Source organism: Helianthus annuus, chromosome 16 (genome assembly GCF_002127325.2).
Source record: "Helianthus annuus cultivar XRQ/B chromosome 16, HanXRQr2.0-SUNRISE, whole genome shotgun sequence".
NCBI lineage: Eukaryota > Viridiplantae > Streptophyta > Magnoliopsida > Asterales > Asteraceae > Helianthus > Helianthus annuus.
In genome coordinates this window covers 100,164,547-100,189,965 of record NC_035448.2, presented here as the reverse complement: position 1 = coordinate 100,189,965, position 25,419 = coordinate 100,164,547, and the positions used below count along the sequence as shown (strand labels likewise).

The 25,419-nt window shown below is 36.4% G+C and overlaps 1 non-coding gene across 1 annotated transcript; it reads right to left on the bottom strand.

Annotated features, from left to right (window-relative positions):
* Nucleotides 1-3,415: 3,415 nt before the first annotated feature.
* Nucleotides 3,416-3,521, bottom strand: LOC118488711. Its single transcript, XR_004885255.1, has one exon. It is a non-coding gene; the product is annotated as a small nucleolar RNA R71 (small nucleolar RNA).
* Between the last annotated feature and the right edge of the window lie 21,898 nt (nucleotides 3,522-25,419).

Here is a 25,419-nt window from a genome sequence, read left to right as displayed (position 1 = left end):
ATTAAAGATAAAAAAACGCTCGTTATTATGGTGTAATTTTTTTTAAAAGTTACGTATAAAAAGTTATTGACGTTTAAAAAAGACGGGGGGAAGTTGCATGTGCATTAATGTTAGTTTCTTAATTTAAAAATGTTAAATTTACATGTATACCCTTAATTTAGAAAATTAATATGTTTAATAGTAAACATTATTTACAATTTTGCCATTATGATCTCAACCATTAGATCAAAGATCTAATGGTGTAGATTTTTTCTTACATTTCTCACAAAAAAACCTTTTTTTACAGCAACCTCTACATATATATATAGGGTCGGGATTTAGAGAAAATGATAGAAAGTGTGAGAATGGTGAGAACGCTTATGAATCGTCTGATCAAAACAATCTATGGACTAGATTAGCAAGGTGGCATTTTCGTAAATAACATCAGTTTTATTACCTGGACGCGCTTCATTAAGGGTAAAAGCGTCTTTTGACTACTCCAAACAAAACGCCATCTCACGAAAATAAAACGCCAAAACAAAAATCACACACCATTCTAGCTAAAAACGTCATTAGATATAAAACGTCAAACTTAATTATAGTAAAATCCCGCCTAAAAAAACAAACAAAAAAATCCTTATAAACAACAACTCAGACCTTTAATTAAAAAACACACACAAAAACCGCAAACGCCATATTTAATATATACCATTCGTCTGATAAACGCCAAAAAACCCAAACATCAAATATATTGTTGTCAATAAAGTGTAGCTGTATGGTGTGGACAACATTGTCAGTTATTTTTCTTAACTGAGGATTAACAATGTTATCCATCACCATACAGCAACACTTTATTGATTTTAGAATGTGATGGGTAGTCCGTAGGACAACCCTTAAGTGGTATAAATGATAATAAAATCCTACATTTAATCGGGTAGTTGTCTAGAATTAGATAACTACGGTTGTTTGTGTTTCAGGTACAAACGGGAGCTTAAAATGGAAGGAACACAGAGAATAAATTAAAAAATCAATTTTTGGAATTGAAGAATTAAGAGGATAGCATGATAGAGGATGAAATTATGAGAACGTAGGCGAAAACAGTGAAGAAAACGGAGTTGAAACGAAAACGTTATGCTGAAAACAAGTTTTCATGTTGAAGCCTGCCGTAGGATACGGCAAGGGCCGTAGCTTACGGCGCCGACTGGCACTTTTTGTCACCGTATGACAGTTTAAAGCCACCGTAAGCCATTCCAAGCCACCGTAAGCTACGGTGGCCACCATAGCTTACGGCGCTGACCTGCGTAAATGTGTAACTTCCACCTTCTAATGCGGATTTATGGTGTCTTTTCACCTCTAATCATTCCCATTCGGTTACACACAGTTCTAGGGGCGATTTCTAGTCTTCTTGGTGCTTGAAGACAATTTCCAATCATTCGGTTTGTGTTTTTAATTGTTATAAACATTGAAACTTGTGTGAGGATGATGATTCAAGCCATGAGTGGCTAAACTCTTGATGACTATCTTTGGTTGAAGGTTTGTATTAGACTTTACGCTTGATTTCCTAATTTCTAGAATAACAAACTTTGTCTTTATGATTGTTGGTTATGGTGTGTGATTGATTGTTTGTAAATTGTTGATTCTTATGTTAATCTAATTTGAAACCATACGTTCTTGGTGTTGTTGGCAATCGAGATATCATGGGTAGAATTAGGATTGGGTAAGGGTTAATTGGTCATCGGGTAACAACCTCACGTTCTAGGAATCTAAGTACTTAGTTCCCTTTCATCACTACAAGTAATCGCACATGAATTATGTCTATGTAGTTCTTTCTAGTGGAATGATAGCATAAATGTCAAAACAAACCGGAAACTAAAGATGGTCATTTGTCTCTAAATTGTTTACAACCAACACTTTCATTTTGCAATTAGAATAGTAATCTTAATTTTAAAAATCAAATCAATCAATCCAACTCTTGAATTAATTTTATTGCAATTAGGTTAATTTAGTTAATTTAGATACTTATTCAAATAACACATATTCCACAAACTCCCTGTGTTCGATACCCACTTACCGCTAGCTATTTAGTAGTAATTGGATTAAATTTGAGTGAGACTTCAACTTCACGTCAAATTTTGGCACCTTTGCCGGGGAGTAGTGCACAACGTGTGTTATTTTTGATCTTTTTAGGTTTGTTATTTTTCTGGTTTACGCTGGGTGTGTTAGTGTGTAGGTATTTACTGGTGCATGCGTACTAGGAGCTCTCACAAGCTATCACCATTGGCATTTGATCCAGAAATTGAACGAACTTTGAGAAGAAACAGAATTTTGCTACGAGAAAATAAAATTAGTGGTTCACCAACAACACCTACTACACCAGTTACACCAATCAGATACATGAATACACCACCACCACCATCCACTACAGGTGAACCTACACCACCCTTTATATCGTCTTCAACAAAACCATCACCAAATACTACTATTCCTATAACCACACCAGAAATTAAACCAACCAACACTACCTTACCTGAGAACACACAACCTGAATACTCCTTCAGTTACAACCCTACATCACCTGCTGTTCCAACTTATTCAACATTTTTCCCAACATCCGGCCAACCATCATCATCACAAATACCACCACCTAACCTATACCAAACCGGTCCATCTATTATCCATTCTACTCCATTCCAACCAAGAGTGCAATTTCACCATACTTTGGGAGCAAGACAAGATGGGTTCGATGATGAGTTTGAGGATGACTTTGTGGGATATGATGAAGAAGGATACATGTATGGGGGGGATGGAGATCAAGGGGAGTATACCTATATTCAAGGTCAAAATCAAAGAATGTCAAGTGTTGGTGGGATTTCTCAACAACAAATCATACCTCAACAATTGCCACCACAAGGTCCACCGGTGCAAAGACGAGTTCAACAACCTCATGTGGGGCCGAGATTTCAACCACCTCCACAACAATTTGGGCCTCCACGAATGCATGTTCAAAGACCAATGGGTCCTATACGCCCAAGAGTTTGGTTAGGGGTACCAAGAAGACATCTTCGAGAATACGCGGGAGGCATTGAAGCACATTTTAGACCGGTGATCACTCATAATCCTTCACCAGTAGTTATCCCTCAAAATGATCAAGGAAGGACTTTTGAAGTTCGAACCAATTCGTTACAAAGTTTGCCAAAGTATAAGGGTTTAGCAACGGAGGAGCCTTATTTTCATTTGGAGGCTTACGATTCGATTTGTAATACTATTGGGGGTCAAGGATTCTCAGCAGATGATGTTAAATTGGTGCTATTCCAATTTTCATTAGAAGATAAAGCGAAAAAGTGGTTTTATACATTGCCTTCCGCATCTATCTATACATGGGCAGAAATGCAACAAATCTTTTTGGATGAATTCTTCACCGCGCAAAAGACAAATGATGCTAGATAAAGTTTGAGAAGTTTTCAACAACAAACGGGTGAAATGTTTCACGAAGCATTTGAGAGGTTTAACATGATGATAAAGAATTGCCCTCATCATGGGATAGAGCTATGGGAATTGATGAATGCTTTCCATGAGGGGTTAAGTGCCGAAGATGCTCGTGAGTTAATGTCTATCACAAATGGTACTTTTGGCACAAATTACGAGCATGATAATTGGGAATTTTTGGAGCAAATGGCGGTCACATCGAAAAGAAAATCTCAAGCATCAAGGAGAGCATGACCGGCCATTACCCGAACTCAAGTGCATGTAGTGGATGATGGTAATGTTCAAACTTCGAATCAAATTTATGATGTTTGTGCGCTTTGTAATGAGTTGGGACATGCAGCTGAAAATTGCCAAGGAGTGGAAGGGCAATATGAGGAGGTGAATGCATTGCAAGGGCAAGGAGGGGGTGGTAGAAATTACAACATGAACTCAAATACATACCACCCCGGTTTGAGAAACCACCCACATTTTAGATATGGAAATCCCTCAAACCAATCCAACCCGAATTTTCAAGGAAGTCAAGATAACTTTGCTCCATGCCAACCGTTCAATAATCAAAGTGGGTTTTCGGGTCAAAGTTCTTCTGGTGGAAATGAGGTCATGGGATGCTCAAGGCAATGCAACTAGAGATGCAGCTAAGAAATCAAATGGATGATGTTCGCATGCAAAAAGATGAAATCCGTGACAAAGCTATTCAATCGTTGACCACTCAAATGGGTCAACTTGCAAGTGACGTGGCATTATTGAAGAAAGCGAAAGGTCAATCACCAAGTGACACGGTGATAAATCCGAAGAACACAAAAAGCATTAATATCAATGTGGTAAGCACTGTTCCTAATAATGAAATTAATGAAACATTTCTTACTTCTTCTTATCAAGTGAGTGTAGGTATAGGAAGGGATGCCGAGGTTGAAACAGACAAGGAGCATGGAGCACCACTTGTGCCGATTCGAGTGGGGAAATTAAAAATTCCCCATGCATTATTGGATTATGGGGCGAGTATGAGTGTGCTACCAGGTGACTTATATGATATGTATGATTTTGGTCCGCTTCAGGATGTAGACACCATGGTGAGTTTGGTGGATGAAAGTTGGAGGCGTCCACGGGGAATGGTTAAGAATGTTATGATTCGGTTGGGAGAATTCGAATACCCGGTGGATTTTCTGGTTTTAGATTATGCTACTACCATGATGGCGTCACAACAAAGGGTGATTTTGGGTCGACCGTTTCTCTATATGGTAAATGCTCAAATCGATTGTAGAGAAGGAATCATTACCATGACCGAAAAGAACCGTAAGTTGTCATTTGATGTTCAAACTAAGATGATTAGTTACGATTTTGTTGAGGCGAAGGATAACGGGTTTAGTGAAAAGGTGTTTCAAAGAATGAGAAGAAATCACCCACTGGATCGTGAAGAAAAGCATAAGGGTTCAAGCAAGAGTGTATTTGATTACCCACCGAGTCGAAACGAGACGGATGCATTTTGCTCAATGGCACGAGGAAGTGATGGAGATGGCAGGAACCGCTTCTTTGAGCCACCTTAAATGGGGTGGCACGGTCTGGCTGAAGACCTGAAAACTTAGCGCTGCTCGGGAGGCAACCCGAGGTTTTTCACTGATCTTGTTATTTCTTTAGTTTTCTATGTTTCAGGGCCATGGAAACACTCAAGTGTGGGGAAGATGTGCGGATATTTGTGTCAAGGTGGTGATAGGAAATTGGATCATTTACAATATCTGTTGTGTCAAACTTCACCAGGTCAATGTACTTTTTCCTTAGACTTGTGATGTTCTTTAGCTTTGAAATATTGTCTTAAAAAAAACAAACAAAGTTGATGTTTTTGGTGTTTAAGCGATCTTCCCTTCAAAACCATACATTGGGGACAATGTATCCCAAGTGTGGGGATGAGGGAAAATTTTGAAAAATTTCTGAAAATTGTAAATTTTTAAAAATCAAGTGACAATGGTCCAAATTGAACATTTGAATACAAAACCGCATGATACACCGGCATCCCATATTCCCTTGTTCTTTCTTGGTGAGAGTTGAGCCATCTCTTTGAATTTATTAGAAATATTTTTCTTTGATGAGAGTGGCAATGGGTGGGGGTACATTAGAACTTGTGCTTAGATGCGGTTTGAGGCCTTAGCTTTGCATGAATGTGAAAATGATAAGGGCATTTAGGTAGCCTCGTCATGATGAGTGCGAGTGTGGGATTTGAGGGGTTGGACCTCATAAATTATATATATGAGCATGGTAGTGAGACGGGCGGGGGTTTGGGCTTTAGTAGCCCCATTTGAGCTTTGAGCCGATCTTTTGTTAACCCGTGCCTACTTTCTCTTAAAAAATTAACCCGTATTTGACCCGGTCTATTAGTATAATCATCTTGTTCTAGTATGCTTTTTTGTTATGTTTGTTAAATCAAAAGAAAAAAAAAGAAAAAAAAAGAGATATGAAAAAAAAAGAAAAAAAAGACAAAAAGCAATGAAAAGAAAAGATAAAAAGAGATTGATGTATTGTATATAGATGTTATGTTTAGATAGAAATAAAAGACCGGGTCGAATCATTAGCTACTACATATATTTCCATTTCCTACCCGTATGCCTAGCTGTGTTACAACCTTTAAGTCCCTTTGATTCGCATGCATGTTTAGCAAATTCTTTAGGAGAAGGGCCGATTTGAGCACAAGCATATTATTGTTCAACTACCCATTTACCTTAAGTGTGTTCTAGCTCCTTTTTGCTAGTATTATTTGTCACTGAGAGGAGAGTTATTGTGAGGGTTGTGTTATGCGCGGTTTTAAGAAAGAATTAGTAAATGAGGACATTTGTTTGCTTGGTTTGTGCTTGATCGCTTGAATAAATTGTGTTTTGTTGAACGGGTTGCTTGGGGCAAGCAACGGTTAAGTCTGGGGATGTGACGGGTAGTCCGTAGGACAACCCTTAAGTGGTATAAATGATAATAAAATCCTACATTTAATCGGGTAGTTGTCTAGAATTAGATAGCTACGGTTGTTTGTGTTTCAGGTACAAACGGGAGCTTAAAATGGAAGGAACACGGAGAATAAATTAAAAAATCAATTTTTGGAATTGGAGAATTAAGAGGATAACATGATAGAGGACGGAATTACGAGAACGTAGGCGACAACGGTGAAGAAAACGGAGTTGAAACGAAAAAGTTATGCTGAAAACAAGTTTTCATGTTGAAGCCTGCCGTAGGCTACGGCAAGGGCCGTAGCGTACGGCGCCTACTGCCACTTTTTGTCACCGTATGACAGTTTAAAGCCACCGTAAGCCATTCCAAGCCACCGTAAGCTACGGTGGCCACCGTAGCTTACGGCGCTGACCTGCGTAAATGTGTAATTTCCACCTTTTAATGCGGATTTATGGTGTCTTTTCACCTCTAATCATTCTCATTCGGTTACACACAGTTCTAGGGGCGATTTCTAGTCTTCTTGGTGCTTGAAGACAATTTCCAATCATTCGGTTTATGTTTTTAATTGTTATGAACATTGAAACTTGTGTGAGGATGATGATTCAAGCCATGAGTGGCTAAACTCTTGATGACTATCTTAGGTTGAAGGTTTGTATTAGACTTTATGCTTGATTTCCTAATTTCTAGAATAACAAACTTTGTCTTTATGATTTTTTGTTATGGTGTGTGATTGATTGTTTGTAAATTGTTGATTCTTATGTTAATCTAATTTGAAACCATACGTTCTTGGTGCCGTTGGCAATCGAGATATCATGGGTAGAATCAGGATTGGGTAAGGGTTAATTGGTCATCGGGTAACAACCTCACGTTCTAGGAATCTGAGTACTTAATTCTCTTTCATCACTACAAGTAATCACACATGAATTATGTCTATGTAGTTCTTTCTAGTGGAATGATAGCATAAATGTCAAAACAAACCGGAAACTAAAGATGGTCATTTGTCTCTAAATTGTTTACAACCAACACTTTCATTTTGCAATTAGAATAGTAATCTTAGTTTTAAAAATCAAATCAATCAATCCAACTCTTGAATTAATTTTATTGCAATTAGGTTAATTTAGTTAATTTAGATACTTATTCAAATAATACGTATTCCACAAACTCCCTGTGTTCGATACCCACTTACCGCTAGCTATTTAGTAGTAATTGGATTAAATTTGAGTGAGACTTCGACTTCACGTCAGCATGATCAAATTTACAATTTTAAGATGGTTTATTTTGTGGCATTCTTTTTCTCGGTAAAACGCCAAAAAAGATAACTTTTTGGCTGAAAGGGTGTAAACTCAATAACATTTTGCTGCATGAGATGGACAAAAATTATAGAAAAAGAGGCTGATTTCATACAAAGTCGGAACAGCTATTGAAGATGCTTCAAAAGAAGAAAGAGACTGGTGACAGTGAAGATTTGGAAGATCAATATTTATTTTGTTTAATTTTCTTTTTCAGTTGATTGTTATTTAATAAAGAACGCCATATCTAATAAAAACGTCAAAAAGGCAAATGTCTTACACCTTTGGCGTTTATCAAACCATCATAAAATTACTTTGGACAAGTATTATAAAAAAAACTTTTTTTATGTATTCTTTTTTTTATTTTCCTTTTCAGTTGATTGTTGTATAATAAAAACACCATATATAATAAAAACGCCAAAACAACCAAAATCCTTGTTTAAACGATATCATCCCGTTAAACGCCCCCAAAAACCTCCAAAACTATAATAAAATTAGTTTGAAAAAGTATTATAAAAAACCCCAAAAAAATAAAAAACAAACTTGAAAATGTAACTAGAAACATTAACTTCAAATCAGAAAAACTGAAGATAGGGAAAATTTATTATATTAGAATCTAAAATGCCAAACTTGAAAGATGGGACGTGTTACAGACTTCAGAGATAAAGCTTGTCAAAAACAATAATTACAAACAGTAACTGAAAAGACAAATACTTTATTATAATAACGCACCGCCTAACTTAGGCGCCAAAAAGAGATCCTATAAAATGATACGTCTCAGCAACTTCGATTTGATCAAACAAAAAAAAAACAAACGCCAATACTACTAAATACCACTCACTGTAAAACGCCAAAAAAAAAAAAATCAAAGATGGCTAATATGCCTTCTTGGATATTCAGTATTGTTATTCGTCAAGTTTCACTGAATGAATTGTTAGCGGAGGCGAGTAACTCAGAAAGATTTTGCTGCATGAGATGGACAAAAGTTCAAGAAAAAGATACTGATGCCAGTCATATGGCATTTTGTATTTTTTGTTCTTGAAGAAGGCTTGGATGAGGAGAAGAGATCAATGACACTGAAGAGTGGGATGATTATAAAGATGAAGATCAACATGAAGAAAAAGCGAAAAACCCACCCGCACGTCATAGATCTATGTCCCCAAACATCAACAAAAAAAAGCCACTTCAACAGACGAGCAGACAAAATAATCAAACCGATGGGTTTGTTAAGTTTTACATAAAACACCATATTTTTGTGACAGTTCTTGTACTATTAAAGAACAGAGATGTGACAACTGTCAAAAATCCAGGTATCCATACAATTAATTAACCATGATTAGTGCTTAATGATTATGCTAAATTGCAATTAACTGCTTTTTGGTCTCTGCTTAATACATGTATGTGCACCACATATTGTTTAATGTCATATCATTACTGCATGAAAGTTGTATTGCCTTAAATGGTGCATTAAGTGTAGTTAGCACAGTTATCTGAAGAATCAGGAAAGTGTTGACAGAATTCAGCACATAGATAGACAATGCATTGAGGTACAGAATGAGCTAGAAACTACGTACTACCCTGGGGTAGTGTGTAGGAAAGTAAGGATCATAAAACTGCCTTTCTTAGTGATAGTTTAAGTTGTTATGCTTGATGATCTTTGATTGTTTGTAGAAATGATGTTGATCATCATAAGATCTTGCTAGAACATGATTAAAAACATAATCTAGCAAGATGTAAGAATAGAAATTGTTGTAGGATGATGGATCATCCCTATGAAAATCATGAACTTGAAAGAATAAAGTTGTTTTCTTGAAAAACCATGATCAAGTAAGTTGTTAATCATATGGATCTAAATATTTATGAAGGATTTCTAAAGAAACCAAGTTAAAAATATAAGTTTCATTAAATTTTAGTTCTTACATAAACAAATCTCATTTCCAGTGGTTAAACAACTGTATAAACACTTGTGTAACAAGAAGAATGGATAAATAAATATTTTTAGAAAACATGATTTGAAGTTGTAAACATCCAACTTCCTTAAAAATGAAGTTTTTAAAGAAGTAAACACATTTTAAAGAGTAACAAGACTTACTAAAAATACTAGTAAGTTACTACAAATTTTTACAAATATTCAAGTTCATGAAGTAGTAGAATATGCATGATTTTGGCAAGATTGGTAAGTAAAGGTTGTTAGTTGATGATTGTAAATTGATTTTGATGATTTTTACAAAAGAAAATGATATGCTTGAAAGCATGGAGAAACCTCCATTTTTAGGGGAAACTTTGGCAAAATTTTCTAAAAATATAAACACTTAGAAAAATATTTTTAAAGAAACATTTACAAGTGTATTTTAACCATAAGTTTTCCACATAAACTTTGCCATAACTTTTGTTATAAAAATACAAATATTGGAGGTTGGTTTTTATAAATAAAAGTGACTAAATATGTATTTAGAAAATATGTCATTAGAAGACACATATGTGTGATTATTTGTGTAGTTTGTGTATTAGTTATATTATTTTAGGACTTGAAATAATATAACACAATCAAAATACCAAGAAATTACCATCCAAAATAATACCAAAATTCCAAAGAATAAATATACAGCTTACACAAAAATATTGGAGAACGAACTATGAAATGAGACTTAGAAGAATATTCTGGAATTTATTCACAAAAGTATATTTGGTAAATAATGTTTTGGGACACCAAGAAAACAAAGTATGATTTTTACAATTACCACAAGAGTATATCCTATTTTTGACAAGGAAAAATATATTATTTTTGACAAGTATGAAATACATATTTTCTTGAAATTTTTAGAAGATATATTATTTTTAAGAAATATATATTTTCTTATACAAACATGAGATACAAAATTTTTGGGAAAAATATACACTTTCTTAAATAGATGTGAAGTATGTCATTTTTGGGGAAAATGAGTTTATATATATATATATATATATATATATATATATATATATATATATATATATATATATATATATATTATCCAAGTGGACTTGAAAATATATTACCTTTGGAACTTATAACAGAATACAAATATTTTTGCCAAAGAGAAATGATAAATAATTTTTCTAAGTAATATTCCTTGAAGTATATATTTTGGAAATATATATATATATATATATATATATATATATATATATATATATGATTTTTATTAAGGATACTATTCCGGAGAATTTAATACCAAATTAAGTATAAGGGTACTTAATGAATACAATAAAAATACATATTCTTGTACGTATAAGCACACGCTGAAATACGACCCCAAAACATGGACAAAATACACATGTATAAGGTACCCGCATCCTTGGGAAGGAAATACAAGTTTAAATACTTGGGAAGTATTATTATAATAATATTGTTTAACAATTATTCCAAAAATTATAAATATAATTTAAAGTTACAATAATTAATTATTTTAACAAATAATTATGTAACTTGGAATAATGCCGAAGACACAAAAGAAACGTAACTCAAGAACATTAATACTAAGTCAAGGCACGTCCCGCTCGTCTAATAGACATTAGTACGTGTAGGTAGTCGTGTTATATCCGAGGAAGCTTGAGTTACGACGATTGAAGACGCAAACCAGAGAATTCATGTCCCCCCTTTTCTTTTAACTGTTTTCGTTTTAGAACTTCGGGGGTGAAGTACATGTTACAAATGATTATGATTATAAATGATTTACAAATGAAATGAACTGCTAGATCATGTGAAAGGGTAGGCGTTAGCTTGACACCATTAATCCTTTAGAAGGACCGAGGGGCATGAGTGATAGATCTATTTGGGTGTTGCGAGCCCCACCCATGAGTCCGCGAGTTGGCTCATGTGGTGACTATGTCGTTCCAGCCGGGAGGCCCAGTGCGAAATACGCAAAGGATTGAGCCTTCCTACACTGTTGCACACATATTGATGGCCTTGCAAACCATTAATTGATCTGTTCATTTTCACATACCAACATACTTACAAACGTTTCAAAGGTTTATTGACAAACACACACATGAACTCGCTCAAATTTTGTTGAGGTTTTCAAATTACATGTATTTCAGGAAATTAAAGGTGGATCTGGCGGGCGTTCGAAGGTTTTCAAGTGTTGTTAAAAAAAATAAAAGATGTCATCCATGGCCTAGGGTTTGGTTAGGGTGTCCTATCCTGGACCAGACACCTCTGCCAAATCTTGGTTTTATTTAGAGTCTTTTGATGAGTCCTTGTGAACTCTTAAAACAATTCGTTTGGTTTGTAAAACTTGAATTTGGAGTCTTGTTTAACAATGATGTTTGTGATGTTTTCAAATCTATTTAATGGATGACGATCTATGGTTTTATCATATAGTTGTTGTTATGATTGAATGCAATGGTATTAAGAAGGTCACACCATAATCGCGCTTCCGCAATATTCAGGGTGTGATAGCTTGGTATTAGAGCTTCGATTGTAGCGAACTAGGATTCCTTCTCGAGTCTAGACTACAATCATTAGGGCTCTCACGAAAATATTTTTACAACATGTTTTCATTGCATGAACGAAACACCCAGATCCAGGGAAGCAAACATTTTTACAAAATAAAAAAAGACAAGAAACACAATACACAGTCACTTGGTTGGTTTAGTCTGAGAGACTGGGTGATTCAGTCCAGGAGACTGGGTAGTCTGGGAGACTAGGTGGTTTAGTCTGGGAGACTAGGTAGTTCAGTCTGGGAGACTGGGAGGTTAGTCTGGGAGACTAGGTAGTTCAGTCTGGGAGACTGGGAGGTTAGTCTGGGAGACTGGGAAAGATAGAAAGTTCCATGAAGAATAATGTGAATACTTGATTACATGATTTCATTATCTTTGATTGCATAATGATAGTAGTTAAATGTGTGCATATTTTGTGAATGTTTTATTACAGACACTATGTCTTCACCTGAAGGCGGATTGCCTGACGACCATGATCCCATGGCGGTTGCCTCCGACGACGAGATTATGACAGAGCCGGAGATTTTCACCACGAATTCAGAAAATGACTCGGAGATGATGTCAGACAATGACTTGCAGTCGTTCGCGTTGCCCGGCTTGGGAGATGATTTACCGACTACTGTTGGCATTCCAGACGAGGATCCATTTGCTATTTCCATTCCCGTCCATGATCATCTTATCATTGATCATCCCGATGATGAGCATGACGTGGCACCGATCCTCGCACCCGTTCCTTTGGTGGCCATTCCTCTCGAGGATTTGCCTTTTGACGATTTGATTGATATTGACGTTGATTTGCTTGTTGATGGTCCTTTTGATGACGCCCATGGTGATGAAGGGCTAGACGAGAACACTGTTACTATCCTACTTTTCGAGATCCCTGTCGTCGAGATTTCCTCTGACACTAGTTTACACCCTGTCTCAGATTCCTTTGAGTCTGTGACTTCTTCCGCCTTACAGACAGTTGGTTTGCAACGTCATTCTGATGAGGAGACGGCCATGTCAGCCGCACCGATTCCCCCATACGACCTTGAGCTTGATTTTATCTCTGTCGATCAGCCTGTTGATGTACCCGCTGATCCCGAACCGATAATTGCACCAGAGCACTTGCCTGATCATGACCTGTTCCTTCTGACATACCTAACCTCACACCCCACATACCTGCTCTAGTTCCTGCACCCATTGATCCTCCTGTTGTTGAGCCTCTTGTTACTCCACCTACGCCTGCACCCGCTGATGATGCCCCTTTCCACTCTGTGGAGTCTGACCTCCATCGCGTAGATTTATCCATCGATTCCGTGCAGGGCATATCTGCACCTCGTCTAAGGGAAGGCACTTCAGGCCAGCAGCCCAGTCATGACCTTCATGTTTCAGCGGCTTATCCACACATTCCCCAGTCTGCACCTTTTGCTCCTTTTACTTCTTCACCAACTGATGAGCCATTCAGAGGATCCCCACCATATTTCATGCTGACCTCACATGATAAGTTACTTTACTCACTTTAGTTCCGACTTGAGGTTATGAGTCGCAGAGTCTTGGAGCTTGATGCGATACCGCGTCCCTTACCGTGTCCTTGTCAGCATGCTTCCGTTCCCCCTATTTCATCACTGCCTCCTTTTGCACGTCCACCTGCTCCTCTTACTCCTTTTCCAGAGTTTGATGCTCGATTCCTCACTGTCGAGCAGCAGGTCCGCTACTTGCTTCGTCATGTGCACAAGCTCGAGGAGGAGCTCGCACATATTCTCAGTTTGATTTTCCTCCCTCCTCCTCCGCCGCCATCAGTACAGTAGGTTTTTAGTTTTATGCAGATGCAATACATGTGATGAAAGCACCACCGTGGAGCTGAGCTTGTGAAGTCTTCTGGAGACCACTATTTGATTATATGACTACTGTAGATTAGTAGACCTATTGGACAAGGGTAGTGTGACCCTGTGCTCCCTTTTGAAATGGTACGCTTTGCAAAACATGTAACAATACCCTGTGGTTAATAATTAATGAAAGCCCAGTCGTAATGTTCTCGTTAAACGTGTTGCTAATATACAGGAATGTGCTATGATTGTAATGTACGTGTTTGTCTGTTATACTCTCATTAAACATGATTCCATTTACTTGTTTATGCTATGATTATGCCGTTGCTTGATTTGTTGATATGATAATTTATTATGTGTATGTACATATGACCTCTAAACAACTATTTACACTCCCTGAACAAATGAGACTTAACCAATCCAAATTCTTCGTAGAAGATGTCACAACAAGAAATCATTCGGCTGACCAAGGAAGAATGGCAAGCGCATGTCTCACAGGCTATAGTTAGGCACGAGGTTCTTCGCTTCAAACACAGCAAAAATACCTCAGGGAATAACCCACCTAACGGTAATGTTTAAGTCACCTAAGACACATTACAATACGTTTGGACAATTCCAAGTGTGCTTTGCTAATACTTTCTGTGATGATGATTGCTTGGGTACAGGTTGTACCTACAAGCAGTTTTTAGACTGCAAGCCTCTTAACTTTGACGGCACTGGAGGTGCCATAGCTTCTGTGAAATGGGTCGAGAATGTGGATTCTGTTGTATGAATGAGCGGTTATACGCCAGAGCAACAAGTCCCATATGTTTCTGGATTGTTCCAAGATGAGGCTCAATTATGGTGGAACCTTCGAGTTCGAATAATGGGCGAGACTGCAGCGTATGCTTTGACATGGGGTGAGCTGAAAGGAATGATGCGTAAGGAGTATTTCTCTCAGATGGAGACCTAGAAGCTGGAAGGTGAATTCCAAAGCCTGATGATGGAAGGTCCAAAGGTGGTGGAGTACGTGCAGAGACTTCATGATTTGTCACGAGTTGTTCCATACCTGGTGGAACCAGAGTTGAAGAGGATGGGACAATTCATCTGGGGACTGGCGCCTCAAGCCTTTAGCTTGATGACGACATCAACACCACCAACAACCATTCATGCAAGTATCATGAGTTTGGCGCTCGCTAAGGAAGCACTTAGATTGGAAACACTTTCGACCCCCGACGAGAAGAAGGAAACTCCGGTGGAGTCATCTGGAAAGAACAAAAGGAAGCTCATTGATTTCCAAGAAGGTGATCAGGCGAATAACAAGAACAAGGACAAAAAGGGAAAAGGATACTTGGGTACTCTCCCCAAGTGCGACAACCGCCTACAACATCATTCTGGGTGATGTAGGCATAGAAAGTGCGAAACTTGTGGGAGAACTGGTCATCTTAAGGAGACGTGTTTGTATGGTGCTGGATATGGAAAGGAAGGCCGAGATGGTAGCGGAAATCGCAAGGGAAACAGCAACAACCGCCCAGGCGGAAATAGTGACAATCAAGGACGTGGTCAAGGGTGTTTTAACTGCGGTAACGTGGGGCACTTTAGGAAAGATTTCCCAAGGAAGATTAACCAAGACAGTGAAGGAACATTCGGCATTGGAGCTCGTGAAGCATGCCAGGGTCCGAACGAAGCCACTGGTACGCTCCCTACTAACCGACACTTTGCGTCTATGTTAACTGATGCTAGTACCAGCTATAACCTTATACACCTAGGGCTTAAGAATATACTTAGGTTAGTAGCAAATAGGGTAGATATCCTATACTTGATAAAACCCACTAATGGGAGACTAGTAGAAGCCTAAGGAGAGATTAGGGACTGCATTGTAGAATGTGAGTACGATAGACCTTCTGCCAGTAAGTTGGGAAGCTTCGACCTTGTAGTTGGGATGGATTGATTGCTAAGTACCAATACAGAGATTGCATGCCGGGAAGAGACTACCGCACCGTGATGGCAAGCGAAGAGACGATCGTGATTCGTGAAGATAAGCAGGATGCGCCCCTACAGATTGCCGATTGATTGAAGGTTAGGAAATCTTGTGTAAAAGGTGCATTGCGTCCTTAATTCATGACGTGGACTAGGAAGCCAAAGAACAAGAGCTCGAAGATATCCCTATGGAAGAGGACATCCTGAAGTCTTCCCCAAAGACTTGCCGGGAATATTCCCTCTATAACAAGTTGGATTTCACATTGCCTTGGTTCCAGGCGCCGCGCCTGCAGCTAAGACACCTTATCGACTTACACCTTTGGAGATGCAAGGATTGACAGCGTAGCTTCAGGAGTTGCTAGAGAAGGAAGCTAACAGACCAAGTTTCTCGTTTTGGGAAACTTCAGTTTTGCTTGTCAAGGAGAAGGACGATAGTTTTCGTATGTGCATCAACTACCCGGAGCGTAGGTTGGAACTCGTTAAAGGATATCACTCAGGAAACCACGTCTATTGAATCGGGTAAACCCCATCATTTCGTCATGCAAGCTATTTTGGTTACCTAAACCAGTAAAGTACTCAAATTTCTTTCATTAAAGTTTCCACTTTTTCTTCTAGCAAGTAAATTCTTGCTCCCCTACTCCTCTTAATGGTAGTTGCATCCCGAAATTCTCTTCATTAAAATAAACACTCTTTTGTCTCGATACTTGACTATTTCTTCATTTTAACAAATGCTCTTTGTTTCATTTCTTGGAAATTCATATGTTACGCATGCACCATTTGTTATGCATGTGGTTTCGGTTCGAATGAGCGTCTCATCCAAGTTCAAATGTCATTTTGCTAAAGCTAATTGTTGATTTATGGTCCGAATGACCTCAATTGCCGAAATTGGTGGCTCCTTTGTTTTCAAGTCAACACACTTTCTTGAAACTTCTTTTCTTTCAAGTTATGTACATGGTTTATCTTGGTAACCATGCCGAAATTCCTTTGTCAATACATGTAATTATTGTCAAATATCGTCAAAACCAGGTTCAATTGCTTGAACTTGTCCATTTCGTGTACTCAATTCAAAGACACTATATGATGTATTGATGGCATCATATTCAAACTCATTTTTACAAGAGCTTCTTTTGTTTTGAGTTGTAGTAGACTTGTTTGATCTACGACTCCATTAAGTCGTTTGTTGATTTCGACACCTCGTGGTGATGTTTTCACTAGATTGAAGCTTGCGCTAATCTCGTTTACACATCTCATACACGGAGTTGATTGTTTATTTATTGATTTGCTCTAAATCCATTCTGTTTCATCAAGATTAAAGTAGTTTTAACACGATCGTGTTTTAAGACAATGGTACAAAAATTCATTTTATATTCCAGTGTACCTCCTAAACGATTCTTTCATTATCAATCGAATGCCTTGCGGAATTTGTTACTTGTTCATCTTCAATCGAAAACAGTAGTTCATTGCTATTCCATATTCAATTGAAAATTCTGTGATACTGTTTGAATCACATTTTCATATTCGCTTCATTACACTTTCATTTGATTTCAAACATGGTGAACTTGTTCGGTCACCGCTATTATTGAATTATGTTGATTACGACACCTTGTGGTATCGTTACAAACTTGTAGCTTGTGCTAGTCATGGTCAACCATTTCACACGCAACTACCCATATTTTTACTCAACATGTCTTTTAAACATTCTTGGAGCAACTATGAATTAAGGCTATGGTACACCAATTTCGATTGTAATTCATTTCGGTGTATTCTTGCGGTTCAGTATTGTCAACACACCAATTTCATTCGTTTAATTGTTCGAAAGTTGACAGATCATCATCGTGTTACTATCATATTCAAGTTGCTGATTTTGAGTTCATCTAGCGGATGTTATTGTTCCTAAAAATTCATTTGCGTATTGTAAACGATCTGTTGAAATTCTATTGGTCAGAACTTCTCCCTTATTGGACCCCTGTGGTTGTAAGTAACACCAGATGTTACACTTATACAACTCGTATCCCTTGAAGACAAATGCTGAGAGACATACCCTTTAACCATTGGATTCTTAAAGCAGAAAGATTTCCTTGGATTCACCTGATTCAATAGGTCTTGATTCGGTGTTGAAATTAGTTACTTTGGTGTCATTCATATCTATACATGCATGATGTAACCCTAGGGGGTTAAGGTAGTATAAATTTCGAGGACAAAATTTTCTTAACAGGGGGAGAATGTGACAATTGTCAAAAATCCAGGTATCCGTACAATTAATTAATCATGATTAGTGCTTAATGATTATGCTAAATTGCAATTAACTGCTTTCTAGTCTCTGCTTAATACATGTATGTGCACCACATATTGTTTAATGTCATATCATTACTGCATGAAAGTTGTATTGCCTTAAATGATGCATTAAGTGTAGTTAGCACAGTTATCTGAAGAATCAGGAAAGTGCTACAGAATTCAGCACATAGATAGACAGTGCATTGAGGTACAGAATGAGCCAGAAACTAAGTACTACACTGGGGTAGTGTGTAGGAAAGTAAGGATCATAAAACTGCCTTTCTTAGTGATAGTTTAAGTGCCGGAAAGTGCCTAAAACTCACCCGAAGTGCTGAATTCAGCAAAATTCAGTAAAAATCAGCATTTAAACAATCTAATTTCATGCAAAAATATGCCTAAACGGTCCTGAATGCTTTCCTAAGTATCGGGAATTAAAAGTGTCATAAAAGGATACATAAAGAACACTAAACTGTATAATATAGCACTTTAATGAACCAGTATCTAACCAACAACCGGACACTACCCGAAACATCAAATTACACTAGAAGCACTGTTTTAACATTTCCAAGCTAGTTATGGTCCCCAAACACCATAACACCTCCTAAAAATATCTAATAACCAAAACATGTAAATAACGCTTAGAATTGAACTAGATCATTAACCAAATAGTTACACCCTAATCTACAACCCCCCCCCCCCACTTACTTACGGCCCAACAAGGGTCCCACCAAATGGATTTTGTTGCAATTTTATAATAGATATGTATAACCTTTAAAAGACATAGTATCCAAGAGTTAAAATGAGAATATGGTTAATAAAAAGACTTGAAGGATCAAGAGCTCATTCCCACACACACTTCCTCTCCTCTTCTCCTCCCTCTACTTACGGCCGACCTCACCACCACCATTATCACCTTCATTCATCCACCTTACAACCATTCCAAGTATATATAAGGATGCTAGAAGACGTATGATGAAGCTTGGTGGCTTTGGATCTTGAAGGACTTCTCTTGTTTTCTTTTATCCACTCATTTTCTTCACTTGAATCAACCCTAGCCTTGTGCTAGTGGTAAGAACCTTGATCTATCCATTTTACATCTATTTTTTGTGGTTAAAGAAGATCATAATCAAAACATCAAGAACACTAAAGAATCGTATGAAGTGAACATGAACATAAGCTTGTTTAGTAAAGATATCTTAATGAATATAAGTTGTTATGCTTGTTGATCTTTGATTGTTTGTAGAAATGATGTTGATCATCATAAGATCTTGCTAGATCATGATTAAAAATATAATCTAGCAAGATGTAAGAATAGAAATTGTTGTAGGATGATGGATCATCCTTATGAAAATCATGAACTTGAAAAAATATATTTATTTTCTTGAAAAACCATGATGAAATAAGTTGTTAATCATATGGATCTAAATATTTATGAAGGATTTCTAAAGAAACCAAGTTAAAAATATAAGTTTCATTAAATTTTAGTTCTTACATAAACAAATCTCATTTCTAGTGGTAAAACAAGTGTATAAACACTTGTGTAACAAGAAGAATGGATAAAGAAATATTTTTAGAAACCATGATTTGAAGTTGTAAACATCCAACTTCCTTAAAAATGAAGTTTTTAAAGAAGTAAACACATTTTAAAGGTTAACAAGACTTACTAAAAAGACTAGTAAGTTACTACAAATTTTTACAAATATTCAAGTTCATGAAGTAGTAGAATATGCATGATTTTGGCAAGATTGGTAAGTAAAGGTTGTTAATTGATGATTGTAAATTGATTGTGATGATTTTTACAAAAGAAAATGATATGCTTGAAAGCATGGAAACCTCCATTTTTTTTGGGGAAACTATGGCAAAATTTTCTAAAAATATAAACACTTAGAAAAATATTTTTAAATAAACATTTACAAGTGTATTTTAACCATGAGTTTTCCACATAAACTTTGCCATAACTTTTGTTACAAAAATACAAATATTGGAGTTTGGTTTTTATGAATAAAAGTGACTAAATAGGTATTTAGAAAATATATCATTAGAAGACACATATGTGTGATTATTTGTATAGTTTGTGTATTAGTTATATTATTTTAGGACTTCAAATAGTATAACACAATCAAAATACCAAGAAATTACCATCCAAAATAATACCAAAATTCCAAAGAATAAATATACAAGCTTACACAAAAATATTGGAAAACCGAACTATGAAATGAGACTTACAAGAATATTCCGGAATTTATTCACAAAAGTATATTTGGTAAATAATGTTTTGGGACACCAAGAAAACAAAGTATGATTTTTACAATTACCACAAGAGTGTATCCTATTTTTGACAAGGAAAAATATATTATTTTTGGCAAGTATGAAATACATATTTTCTTGAAATTTTTAGAAGATATATTATTTTTAAGAAATATATTTTTTTTACACAAACATGAGATACAAAATTTTTGGGAAAAATATACACTTTCTTAAATAGATGTGAAGTGTGTCATTTTTGGGGAAAAATGAGTTTACATACATACATACATATATATATATATATATATATATATATATATATATATATGTGTGTATTCCAAGTGGACTTGTGTAACACCTCTAAAAAAGATCATGTCCAATAATGTATCGACACGTGTCATGAGCTTAAAACGTGTAAAGAATTACTTTAGAGGGACTAAAGTTGACAAACAAGGAAACTATGTGAATAAAAGGGTTCAATATGTCAACAATGGATAAATATACTTTAAAATAACCCTACACGATGTTTATACCCTTAAACGAATAAATCATGGATCATACGAACCTGATTGTGAAGGAAAGTGAGGAATTACAAATTACAGGGGTTAAATGTGTCAACATGTTCAATGTATACCTCTGAGTGACCTTTTAGCGAACCGAAGCTTTGGAATGATTAATTATACTAACGAGAATAAGTGATAAAAATTTCACAAGGTTTCTATCAAGTATGAGAAAGTTATGGCAATATTCGTATACGAGGGGTTAAAAGTGACAACGTTGAAATTTAAGGCCTTACGGGTGATCACAAAGTTAACCAAGGACTTAACGGTGTTTGCTAATCCCTTGGAACCCTTAAAAGTAAGGTTAGAGGGCCAAAAATGCAAGAATAAGACTTAAAACCACGTTTAAAAGGACTAGGGGCTGAATTGCAATTAGCTGAAACTTGTTTGGCTGGTTCTGGAAGGCCAGGCGGCCTGCGTAAGAGTGGCGTATGGGCTTACGCAGCCCGCGTGAGCAGTACAGCAACAGATTACACCTGCAGATGCCAGTTTCAGGTCTGTAACCGACTTTGGAGCCTGTAAAAAGATACTAGGGGCTGTGCAAATGGTTTTTCATGCACTAGGGACAGTTGTGATGATCTGAATCCATGCATAGATTTATTTGGCATAATCTTGTGTGATCAAATTCCCTATATAAGAAAATCTAAATTGCAACATTGGGCACTTGCACTTGGAAACTTGCATAGCTTCACTTCTGGAGAACTTTGGAGCTCATGCACACTTCTTAGGCTTCCTAATCGTGCATAGGACACTTGTAATTGTCCTTAACCCTTCCTAATTCAGTTTAGCTTAGTTAATTAGCTTAAACTCAAACCGTCGTAATTAAGGTTTGACTTCGAGATTAATCAATAATTATCCAGTCAAATCTCGAATTGAAAGTACCTATGAGTTGGTAATTATGTGGGTAATAAACCCTTAAAAGGGCACCCTCTGATTCCCACTCTAACTAGGTCAATTGTCGGGTCAAAGATAATCCTAAAAAGTCAACAGAAAGCTTATTTTCAAATTAATATATATAAGTAACATGTACTTAAGACAAACTTAATATATTACTAAACAAAAGACAGTTAAACACACACAAGTAAAACAAAAAAAAAATAATAAATAAACACTAACTACTCATCCTCCTCATCCAACACATTATACATGCACTTCACATATAACCAGAGACTGGTTATCCTTCCTGTGTGATTGGTTGATGGAACCAGGGAAGCAACTCTTAAGTTTTCTTGAAGTGCCAGCTCAGCTCTTGTATAACAGCTTCTTACTCCTCCAAAGTCCAGCTGACTTGTGATCACCTTGGTTACAAAGCGGGGGAAGATCAGAAAAGTGTTACGGTCATGGACGTTTGCTTCTAAGTCTCTCATGAGAAACTTAGCATAGTTGTAAGGTTTTTCCTGTACAACAGCGTGAACCACTTCCATCATCCTATGAGACAGCTCGTTAAAGTGTCCAGTCTTTTTAGAAAAGCAAACACTTAGCTGTGTTACCAGATACTGGAAAGGTGGTATAAACCCAGATTTGCAAACTTTCCTTGACACGTTGTTTGAATGATAACTCATTTCTATCAAGGTTTGTTGCACCTCTGCCTTATCCAGTATGGTGACTTCTTGACCAACACCCAATCGGAGGACATCTCTGAGTGTTTCCTCCTTTAGGGTGATTTTTACCCCCATAACCTCACTATTTATCCACATGGAAGTGCCACTCATAACGATTTGAGCATTCCACCAGAACTCTTGAAGAAGTTCTGGATATATAGTGACATGTGTTGATACAACAAAGCCCAAAGGACTTCGCATGATCATATTATATACAAACCTGCAGTCCTCCCATGCAGGTCCTTCCAAGTTAGATCTTAGCCTTAGATTATGATTTTTGTGAAGGTTGAGAGGGAATTGGTTAGTTTCCATTGATTTTGGGTGACCCATTTGAAATAAGAAGTTTTCTGATGACAGGCTTTTGAAGAGATGATTTTGTTGTGAAAAATGTCTTTTTCAGGTTGTTAATATTTATAGATGAAAGTGATAGTTTCATATTAACATTTTACAAAGGTTTTTCTTTTCATCTCTCCATTTAAGACGATATCTATTGCAGTGAATATGACAGTCTACCAAGCCCTTTGTGTGAGTAAGCATTCAATAGCTAGGCGGCTACTTTTATAGCTCCTAATCATTTTGGTGCTTACGTGTTACTCTTAAACTCCTTATGACAAAATGATGTTGCATGAGTTGAAAATGTAAGATAAAAATTAATTTTTCTGAAGAAGAATTGTGACGATTGAATTTTCTGGATTTAATTTTATCTTCATGCACACATTCCCCCTTTTGTTTTTTTTAATAAAATACAAAAAAACAACAAAAAAAAATTAAACTAAGTACAACTATGAATTTATACAAATGGAATATGTATGAAGATATGGACCCTTGATGATTAATGATCGTTCTGCAGTTTAAACAAAATTTCTAATGAGTATCAAAATTTCTGATGTTTTCATCAGATTTTGTTTTTTTTTTTTTTTTTGATATTTCTTCAGAATTTCTGATAAATCATCACATTCATTGATGATCTATTAGACCTTCTAATGTTCCACCAGATAGATGGGTTTCTTCATCAGAACTTTGTTTAATAGTCCTTTTATTATTGTTCTTTTGATGATCATCAATTTGGTTTTCATTTTGTGTTGCTTTTATTTCTGAAAAAATTTCATCTTTTAAGTTAACCATCCCAAGTTTGCTGATCAAAAAGTTATATCTCTTTTCATCAAGAGGTTTTGTAAAGATATCAGCAATTTGGTTTTTCAGTTGGAACAAAATACATTTCAATGTTACCTTTCTCCACATGATCTTTTATGAAGTGATATCTGACATCTATGTGTTTGGTTCTGGAGTGATGAACTGGATTTTCTGTTATTGCAATTGCACTCTTTGAATCACATAGAATTGGGATCTTTGTCAGATTTACTCCATAATCCTTCAGTTGAGTTTGCGTCCACAACACTTGTGAACAGCAACTTGCTGCTGCAATATATTCTGATTCTGCTGTTGATGTGGCAACACAATTTTGCTTCTTGCTTGCCCAACATACCAATTTTTCCCCCAAGATTTGACAAGCACCAAATGTGCTTTTTCTGTCAATCTTGCACCCTGCATAATCTGCATCTGTGTATGCAATTAGTTCAAGGTTTCTATCCTTTGGATACCAGAGACCAAGTTCTGAAGTGCCTTTTAGATATTTGAAAACCCTTTTTACAGCTTTTAAGTGGGATTCTTTAGGATCACATTGATATCTGGCCAGAAAGCATGTAGCAAACATGATATCTGGTCTGCTTGCAGTCAAATATAGCAATGACCCTATCATTCCTCTATAGGTTTTAATATCTACACTTATTCCATCTTTATCAGAATCTAATTTGTTCCCTGTTGCCATGGGAGTTTTTGAAACAGAGCAGTTTTCAAGTGAATATTTTTGTAGAATTGTTTTCACATATTTGGGTTGACTCAAAAATATTCCATCAATTCTTTGTTTGACTTGTAACCCTAAAATTAATTCACGCATCATACTCATTTCAAAATGGCTGGTCATCAATTTTTGAAACTTTTTGCAAAATTTTTCATTTGTTGATCCAAATATAATGTCATCAACATATATCTGAACCAACAAGGTATGACCTTTGTGTGTTTTGAGAAAAAGTGTGGTGTCAATAGTTCCTTTGGTAAATCCAGAATTGATTAAGAAGTTTGATAATGTTTCATACCAGGCTCTAGGAGCTTGCTTCAATCCATATAAGGCTTTGTTTAATCTATAAACATGATTTTGAAATTTTGGATCAACAAAGCCTTCTGGTTGTTGCACATAAACTTCTTCTTCAATTTTACCATTCAGGAAAGCTGATTTCACATCCATTTGATAAACTTTGAAATCCTTGGATGCAGCATAAGCAAGAAAAATTCTTACAGCTTCTAATCTAGCTACTGGTGCAAAAGTTTCATCATAATTAATACCTTCTTGTTGACAGTAACCTTTGACCACTAACCTTGCTTTGTTCCTGGTGATTATGCCATTCTCATCAGATTTATTCCTGTATACCCATTTTGAGCCTATGACAGATTTGTCTTTAGGCTTGGGTACCAGATCCCATACCTTGCTCTTTTCGAATTGATCCAGCTCTTCTTGCATAGCTTGTATCCAGTCTGGGTCATTTAGAGCTTCTTTGGCAGATTTGGGTTCTATTTTGCTCAAGAACCCAGCATATGCACATTCATGTGCAGTTGCAAATCTTGTTCTCACACCATCAGCTGGATTGCCAATGATATCAGAATGAACATGCCCTTTGATCCATCTTAACCTGTTGTGAACAATTGTTGGTTCTGATGGATTTGAAGTTTCCCCCTGTTCAGTTGCCTC